The sequence below is a fragment of the Schistocerca nitens genome, chromosome 1 (genome assembly GCF_023898315.1).
Source record: "Schistocerca nitens isolate TAMUIC-IGC-003100 chromosome 1, iqSchNite1.1, whole genome shotgun sequence".
In the NCBI taxonomy this organism is placed as follows: domain Eukaryota; kingdom Metazoa; phylum Arthropoda; class Insecta; order Orthoptera; family Acrididae; genus Schistocerca; species Schistocerca nitens.
In genome coordinates, this window is record NC_064614.1 from 1,263,082,545 (window position 1) to 1,263,091,717 (window position 9,173).

Sequence of the window (9,173 nt, forward strand, 5' to 3'; positions counted from 1 at the left end):
GAAGGTCTGCTACGGGTGCAGAAATTCAAGGACGCAGCGCCTTTCCAGTCCCTGCCACAACAGTGAATCAAGTACTACCAGAACAGTGAAAGAGGTCTCCACAGGTGCTCTGCCTGGAAACTTGGTATACAAGAACACAAACTTTTCAGTCGTATCAAAAGCGGTCTCACCACTGGATGCCGCTGATACTCAACTGTGTAATGCCCTGGATATTGTACAGAGTGAGTTGGGACAAGCTCGTGGCTACCTGGCTGAGAAAGTGAAAATAAAAAGTGTTCTCCAGCGGAATCCTGGATATTCTACAAGGTGGAAAATTAGTGACAGTCTTTCTAGGAATGCCACAACATTTGAGGACAACGAGCAAAAGCTGGCGTGTCGTGACCTTACTGCCTTCAAATACGTCCTGTGACTTTTCTTTGATGCGAAAATAGCTTTTCTAGGTATAAAACTATCTTCTTCGACAACCGTAGGTGTATGAAAATGGAAAACCTGAAAACACACCTTGTGCTCCAATACAGCTCTGCAGGAACTGAATATTGATAGGACTTGTTTACTGACTTAAAATGCTTTAAACAAGAGGCGTGCCGTGGTAAAAACATATTTTCTCTGGATAGGTTGTTACTGTTTTCACCGTACTCCATGTTTTTTTTTCAGACACATGCACACATGTCTAATATAACTGCTAGTTAGCTTCAGACACTGTAAATGGCTCTGAGCACTATGGGACTTAACATCTGAGGTCATCAGTCCCCTAGAACTTAGAACTACTGAAACCTAACTAACCTAAGGACATTACACATATCCATGCTCGAGGTAGGATTCGAACCTGCGACCGTAGCGGTCACGCGGTTCCAGACTGCAGCGCCTAGAACCGCTCGGCCACAACGGCCGGCCTCAGACACTGCAAAAGGAAGGGACTGTTGTCATAATTTGTGCAGAATGACATTTAGTAATACAAGGCATAACACAAAAATCGACAAGAATACTTTTAAATAAATTTATATGAAGTTATATATTATATTTTTAATTCATATTCGCATACGCCTTACGTTAGAAACTGTTGCATATATCCCTTCTTTTAGGTCATTAAAATCCTGGGCATACACACGACTTCTCCTTGTACCCCGATCTACACATAACATTTACTCAACATAACATTCATTTCCACACCCCCTTTCCTTCCACAACATACATTACCCAAATTGTCCTCTAATCTTCCTTCATCGTATGCTTTTGTCCTGTGTTGATTTACCCATTGTAAACGAATAGCTTCACATGGTGAAACGTGGTTACCATCACTATTGGTAACAATAATGCAAGATCATATACGCTCTCCCAGTCAACACCTACAGGCTTTCATTCCCTTATGTGGCTTGAATGTCCAAGCAGTGAATTAGCCGACCGTGTAAACACAAAAGTTTATGTTTAATTATACTTTCCAGCATAGCATGTCTGAAATCTACATCGACAGCTATACTCCGCAAGCCAGCTTACTGTTTGTGCCAGTGAATGCTTCTAGTGCCCTTTCGTGTTCATTTCGCGAACATTGGAAGGGGAGAAAAACTGTCAGAGCACCTAGGTATTTTCTGTGACTTCTCTTACTTTACATCCTGGCCATTTGACGAGATGTGCTTCATGACAGAAAGCGTAACTGAATAGTAATGAGCCTCTTCAACTGTTTGTAGATAGTGCATTATAGTTATTCATTTTTAGGCTTAACTGCCAGTCCCAACGGTCGATCCTCTACACGTCTACCTGCATTTCGCTACCTTCTGATGCAGCCTTACTGCAGACAGATGCATCGTCCACGAAAACTTTAAAGCAGTTTCCTACATTATTTACGATTTATTTTACTGTCCGTGTCCAGAACACCAAATATTAAAATCTAGCATAAGTCAACTGTGATAAAATTTAAAGCCTAAATATGTTTTTCACAATAGATGGCCTTATCATTAGCTATATGTAAATCTAGCACGGTGCATCTTCTACTGAGGTTTGGATATCTCAGTAGGTGTTCGTACATTTGGATGTTCCCACAGTCACAAAGGTGTTCCACAACGAAGTAGCCCCATCAGGTAAGGTTACACTTGCAATTGGAGATCCCAGTCAGCAACCTGTAGACAGCTTCCTGGTTGAGAAGGGGTCTGTTATCACCAGCCGCCAGTTATTCTTTCAACTCCAGGATAGGATTTGGCATTGCCTCCCTCCGTAGCTGAAATCTCCTCTCTTCTACGGTTACGCTGATTGGCTCTGAAGTCGAAAGGAAGCTCTTTCTTGGGCAAAGCCACGTGCGCTGTTGTTGCTGCTGGTAGACGACTGTCTGTCACCTGTTTCTTCCTCTCCACCTAGGCGGCTACTTGCGGCCCTCTACTGGAGAAGGAGTGGAGGATGACGGTGGAGCTACCCCTATGAGAAGGTACATCTTCTCTGTCGGTATGGGCCTCAGACATTCGGATATGACACGAGACGGCTCATAACGACCACATCGATGTGTTTAACTTGGAACGAATATTTTCTCACAGGCGCGGCATATTCAGCTGTCGGCAAAATGAGTGCTATGCCTGCTGTTCGAAGCTCTTGTGGGTCGTTATCCCAGATTTCTAGCACTAACCTATTTCTTAGAGTCCAAAAAGTGCTGTTTAGATGAGAGAGTTCTGTCCAAGTTCAGGGAATACAGCAGTGCTCTAGCTCTTGCCCTTTCCAACTCACTTGGACTTTTCGTTTGACTTCCTTATCCCCCAGGCGGAGACTGTAAATTTGCGTCTTTGATGAGTTTGGTTTCATGTGGTTATGTGCAAATTAATTTCCCCACCATTTCTTTGAGGGTGTTCCCTTGGCAGCCATGACTGTGTTATCACCATATACTGTATAAACTGCCTGCCATCGGGATGCGTTGGCTGGTCGTTGGTGTATACAGGGTGATTGTTTCCACCGTGTACAAATTCCAGAGGGTCATCGGCGAGAGAATACGGAACAAAAAAGTCTGATCAACTTATGTCCGGAAATGCATGGTCTACATGCTAGAGACCATTCATAAAATCATTTGTTACAGAGACTGGAGTCCCACACGCAGTGTACCATGCATGGGCCGGGGGAGTGGCCGAGCGGTTCTAGGCGCTACAGTCTGGAACCGCGCGACCGCTACGGACGCAGGTTCGAATCCTGCCTCGGGCATGGATGTGTGTGATGTCCTTAGGATAGTTAGGTTTAAGTAGTTCTAAGTTTTAGGGGACTGATGACCAAAGAAGTTAAGTCCCATAGTGTTCAGAACCATTTGAACCATTTTTTGAACCATGCATGGTTTACTTCTCATACGTCGTGCTCTAGCGTCCTCTCCTGCCACAGTATTTAGTAATTAACTTCTCTTGCTGACTCATCTTGTACTGCATATGATATACCGTTGTGCACAAGGTTCCGTATTCGAATCGAGAGCTTGCCCATATGATGTTCACTTACGGAAAGGCAAATGGGAGGCAGGCAGCAAGGTTGCATCAGGAGATGTATTCTCTTCGACAACAACCACAGAATTCAATGTCTGCAGCAGTGTTTCGCCCTCTGTCTGAGACACGGTCGTTTCAGGAAGCAGGAAATGGTGAAAGACGTAACCGAAATCTTCTGAAACCAGACCTGGAGGGATATGTGATTAACACTGTGGAAGGTGACCGCTATGTCAGTAATAGGCAGTTGTCCCGCCAGTACAGGTTAAGCAACACCACTATGTGGAACATTTTCAATGACAATTGGTACTACCCTTATCACATACAGTGTTTGCAGGGCTTACTAGCGACGGACTTTCCAGATCGGGAGCAGTCTCTTCACTGAGCTCTTCACCAGGCAACCACTGTTCCGGGATTTGTTTCATCCATCCTATTCACCGATGAGGCCATCCTTATGCGAAGTGGTTTCTTCAATTTTCGTAGCAGTAATCTGTGGGATAGTATGTTATTGTGACAGCGAATCATCAGCATTGGTGCAGCTGGAATATGTGGGCCGGGATAATTAGCGAGCCGGCCGAAGTGGCCGTGCGGTTAAAGGCGCTGCAGTCTGGAACCGCAAGACCGCTACGGTCGCAGGTTCGAATCCTGCCTCGGGCATGGATGTTTGTGATGTCCTTAGGTTAGTTAGGTTTAACTAGTTCTAAGTTCTAGGGGACTAATAACCTCAGCAGTTGAGTCCCATAGTGCTCAGAGCCAGCCATAATTAGCGACCATAGTTTGGGACCAGTCTTTCTTCCTCGTCGCCTAACAATTCGGAACTAGAGAAGTTTCTTGTGGGTGACATTGCGTCCCCTGCTGGAAGAAGTGCCATTGATGATTTGGACGGTTATGTTGCTGCTACGTGATGGTCCTCCAACCCACTTCGCCGATAACGTACCGACGCATCTCAATCGTGTCTTCCCTGGTCGAGGAATCGGACGAGGGGGTCCAGTTGCGTGGCCTGCTCATTCACCGGATCTCAACCCCAAGCGATATCTGGTGATAGGGCCATCTCAAAAGTAATGTACATGCAGAGTCCATTGTAGATGTGGAGACACTGCAGCGGCATATTCACGCTGCCATTCACACTGTTCGGATGCAGCCAGACCAATGTGAACGTGTCAGACAGAACATGCTATGGTGAATACATGCATGCATTGAGGCACATGAAAATCATTTTCTATACACACAGTAACTTTGTCTACAGGGTACAGTCCGTATTAGTTCGCAGTCTCTGTAATAACGTATGATTAAACAAATGGTTCTCAGCATTGAAACTGTATATTTTCGTACATAAGTTCGTTAGACTTCTTTATTCTATACCCTCTCATCGATCAATGCCTAGAGTTTGTACATAATGAAAAAAACCACCGTGTATACTGAACAGGAGTGGAGCGAATACAGCGCCCTGAGCGATAGCAGTTTTTGGTTCCTCCAATTATTTTTTGCTGCATGATAACGTATGAGCGCCTATTCCGTAGTACGCAACAAACAAGCTTTGAAAATCCGAAATCATTAGTCATTTTGGAAGGTAGGAGACGAGATACTGGCGGAAGTAAAGCTGTGAGACCGGGCGTGAGTCGTGCTTCGGTAGCTCAGTTGGTAGAGCACTTGCCCGCGGAAGGCAAAGGTCCCGAGTTCGAGTCTCGGTCGGGCACACAGTTTTAATCTGCCAGGAAGTTTCATTAGTCACCTAGTAAATCTTCTATGTTAGCCTGCTGTGGTTAATAGACTACCTATGCTTTATGTCTTACTCAGAAAATTCTACAGTATATCAATGTGAAGAGCATGAGCAGAAAAAATTGTTTTACACAAAAAAAAAAAAATTGTATGCAACTGTGTAACGTGTCAAAATACATTGTACGATAATGTTGAGGGAGGAAGCAATTTTTTTTTTTTAAATCAGTTTAGTTGTTTGGTATGTCTTTCACTACGTAAATACTAAATTCCAAAATTCATCTTCCTCGTGATGCCAGGTCACGTGGAGGAAATAGCGGAACGACAGACTCATTAATGGGGCAGTTTCATTCCAGGTCCAAGATTAAAATGGTTAATAATCCCTGTCGGTCATTTTTTATTCATGTTCACGGCTGTGGCGAGGAGATGGATGGGTGGGGGCGGTCGACGCGGAAGGGTGTGGGTGTGCTAATGGAAGCGCGGTGCCTGGCAGTGAAACAATTTGCCGGCTGCTCGTTAATTAAGCAGCGGCCGCGCCGCCAGCATCCCTGCGGGCTTTATGGTCCCCACCGCTACAGCGCCTACGACTGGGAAACTTTTGCAGACTACTCGTCGCTCCTTGCTGCTGCTAAAATATCTGTAGCGAACACCTGTAAGAATACAAAATGGTGTAATTCGCCTCCAAAGTAGTTAAGTAGGCGCAACTCGCATTTCGCAGTGTTGATGAATCCCACTGAACAATGTTCATGTTTGTGGCCGCCCATAGAAACGTTATGGGGAGCAGTGTGAATTTTGACCGAGACGGCCATCTATCTTACTCCTTGGCCAACTGATTCTCGTCGCCATGTACGTATCCGCTTTTTCTCTCTTTAACAACACTGTGCCACATAAATCCGCCCATCGAGCAAACTGACCAATCTTTCTTGATATCCATCGAAACGGGATCGGAAATTTTGACCGTGGTGTCTCTCAGTCCAAGCAGTTTTCGCCGCATTGGAACCACTCATGTTTTCCTTCTTAGCAGCGCGATGTTACATAACTTCGTCCATGTCGCTTCTGGTGAAATGTTTTGCATACCCAACAATACATGGTGAGAATAGTGTACGTCTTGGGTGTGATGGTGGCCTAGCCTACTTCCTGTCTAGCTGGTTCTTATCGCCAAGTCACTGTCCGCTAGTTCTCTTATTCACAGCCCGATTTCACATAAGTCCATTCATGTCCCAGTCTATTTCTTAACTTCTTTTAGATGTTCATCATTCTTCTGTCTGGTTTGATGTGACCCACCATGAATTCCTTTCCTGCGCCAACAACTTCACCTCAGCGTTGCACTTGGACTCAACATTCTTACTTATCTTCTGCAATTTCTTCCAAATTCAATCTACACCCATAGGTTTTACCCCCTACAGCTCCCTGATATACTATGTAATTTATTCCATGCCCTCTTAACACATCTCCTATCATCCTGTGTCTTCTTCTTCTCCGTGTTTTCTAAATGTTTCTCTCGTCGCTGATTATGCGGACAAACATTTCACTTCTTATGTTAACAATCCACGTGATTTTCAACACTGTTTACCGCACCATGTCTCAAAGACTTCCATTCTATTTTTCTTTGGTCACTGCAATGAAGTTGTGAAAAGAACTGATTATCTGTAGAATTACACGAAATTTTGTATTGCTAAATTAGTAAATGAGGTTGCTTTAACTCAGGGGATAAGGATAAACAGTAGCCACTCTGACACAAGTACCAAGAGGCTGACCAACGCACTGGGTTTGTATTCTGGAGCAAGGCAGTTGAATTCTCCGTCTTGACGTCTACATTTACGTTCTCCACGATTTCCTTAAATAGCTTAATGTGAATGACTGGACTAAAGGGCACATTCGACCTCCTTCTCCAGGGTGAGATGGGAGTTCAGTGATATGTAAGACGTCATACACTTGCCCAATACAAGAACAAATCAGATCACTGTGTCACTAATAAACATCCCCAAACTGCCTATTGGCTTCTGTCTCGGGTTCTTCGGCCGACGTTCATCTAATGATTTTTCTGAGGTTTCGCCAGCACGAGTGGCTGGCTTTGTCAAAGCTTCACCCTCCATTGCCGGTGGTGAACTGGAGCCGAGCTCGCGGCCGCAGACTATATGTACCTGGCGCGCCAACGTCCGAGGGCTTCTCCGCGGTCTTTTCCGGTGCGGTTCTCCTCTTGATACCTGCGACGGTCGTTCGCTGCAGTACGGGAAGCCAGGATCCGTTGACCTTACGGCTTTCCTCTTTCTTGTTCAAACTGTTCGCGTGTTTTTGTATTTCTACAGCTTCTCTGAACAAGCGCGTGTGATAACGCTTCTCTACAACCAGAACTTCCGTGTCGGCGAATTTTATTACGTGGTCGGTCTCATTCAGTGCGTGCTGTGCCACGGCCGATTTCTCCCCAACCTGCAATGTTGCTTATGCTCTTTGATCCTGGTGTTGATGGATCGTCCAGTCAATCCGACATAAACTTTTCCGCATGTGCATGGTATACGGTATATTCCCGACATTGCAGGTGGGTCTCTTTTCTCCTTCGCCGATCTAAGACACTCTTTGATCTTCCTTGTCGGTTTGAAAATCGTCTTTACGCCATGTTTGCGCAATATGCGGCCGATTCTGTCCGTCACTCTGGGAATGTATGGCAGAAAGGCCGTCGCAGGTATCAAGAGGAGAACCGCACCGGAAATGACCGCGGAGAAGCCCTCGGACGTTGGCGCGCCAGGTACATATAGTCTGCGGCCGCGAGCTCGGCTCCAGTTCACCACCGGCAATGGAGGGTGAAGCTTTGACAATGCCAGCCACTCGTGCTGGCGAAACGTCAGAAAAATCATTAGATGAACGTCGGCCGAAGAACCCGAGACAGAAGCCAATAGGCAGTTTGTCAACAAGTGGCCACGAAAGCCTTAACAATTTTGTAAACATCCCCAAGCGCAGGCGTTTATCAATAACTTCATCCAGCTGATTACAAGGTCGAATAATGACATCGTTCACTCGATTCTGAATTTCACAGCTGCTGATCTCGTATCATAACACCGCTTATTCGTCTTAGACAATGAGTGCTGCAAAATACCCTCTATGTTTCTCGCCCGCAGGCAGTCAGCCCCCCTCCCCTTCACTGCAACCCCTCCCCAGGATCCCATTACCAACAAGACCTCAAAAGTAGTCTTCAAGTAGTGTGTTCCATGTAAACAGAAAGTCAGGAACACCCTCTCACGTCTTCCCTGGGCATCCAACATACGAGGCGTGTTTTTTAAGTAAGTACCGTTTTGAAATTTTTTTAACAAAGGCATGCTAAGCTATCTCAATAATTTAATTTTTACATGAAAGCCTGTACCTTAATCTACTTTTCCACATAATTTCCGTCAATATTGAGGCACTTGTCATAACGTTGTACCAGTTTTTAAATACCCTTCTCATAAAGGTCTTCCGCCTGATTTGTTAACCACTACATCACCACTGTTTTGACTTTGTCATCGTCTTGAAGACGCTGACCGCCCAGGTGTTTCTTCAAGTGCAGGAACAGATGGTAGTCACTGGGCGCAAGATGTGTGCTGTACGGAGAATTATCTAGAGTTTTCCATCGAAAAGAAGTGATGAGATCTTTGGTCTGATTCGCACCATGCGGACGGGCATTGTATTGCAGCAAAACGAGGCCCATGCTCAACTTCCATGGACAGTTGCTTTGATTCTGGTATGACGTAGGCCACCCATGTTTCATCGCCCGTAACAATTTGGCTTAAGAAATCATCACCGTCTTTGTGGTACCGCTCAAGGAAAGTCAATGCACTGTCTAAGCGTTTGGTGTTGTGCACATCGGTCAACATTTTCGGTACCCAACGTGCGCACAATTTTCGGTAATTCAAGTGCCCGGTCACAATGCCGTACAAAACACTACGAGAAACATTAGGAAAGTCATCCCGCAGGGAGGAAATCGAAAAGTGTCTGTTTTCTCTCACCTTATTGTGCACTTCCTGCACCAAACTTCCATTAACGTCC

The 9,173-nt window shown here is 45.3% G+C and overlaps 1 non-coding gene across 1 annotated transcript; it reads left to right on the forward strand.

The window, feature by feature from the left end:
* Positions 1–5,059: 5,059 nt before the first annotated feature.
* On the forward strand, positions 5,060–5,134 carry Trnap-cgg (transfer RNA proline (anticodon CGG)). The gene has a single exon. It is a non-coding gene; the product is annotated as a tRNA-Pro (tRNA).
* Positions 5,135–9,173: the final 4,039 nt, after the last annotated feature.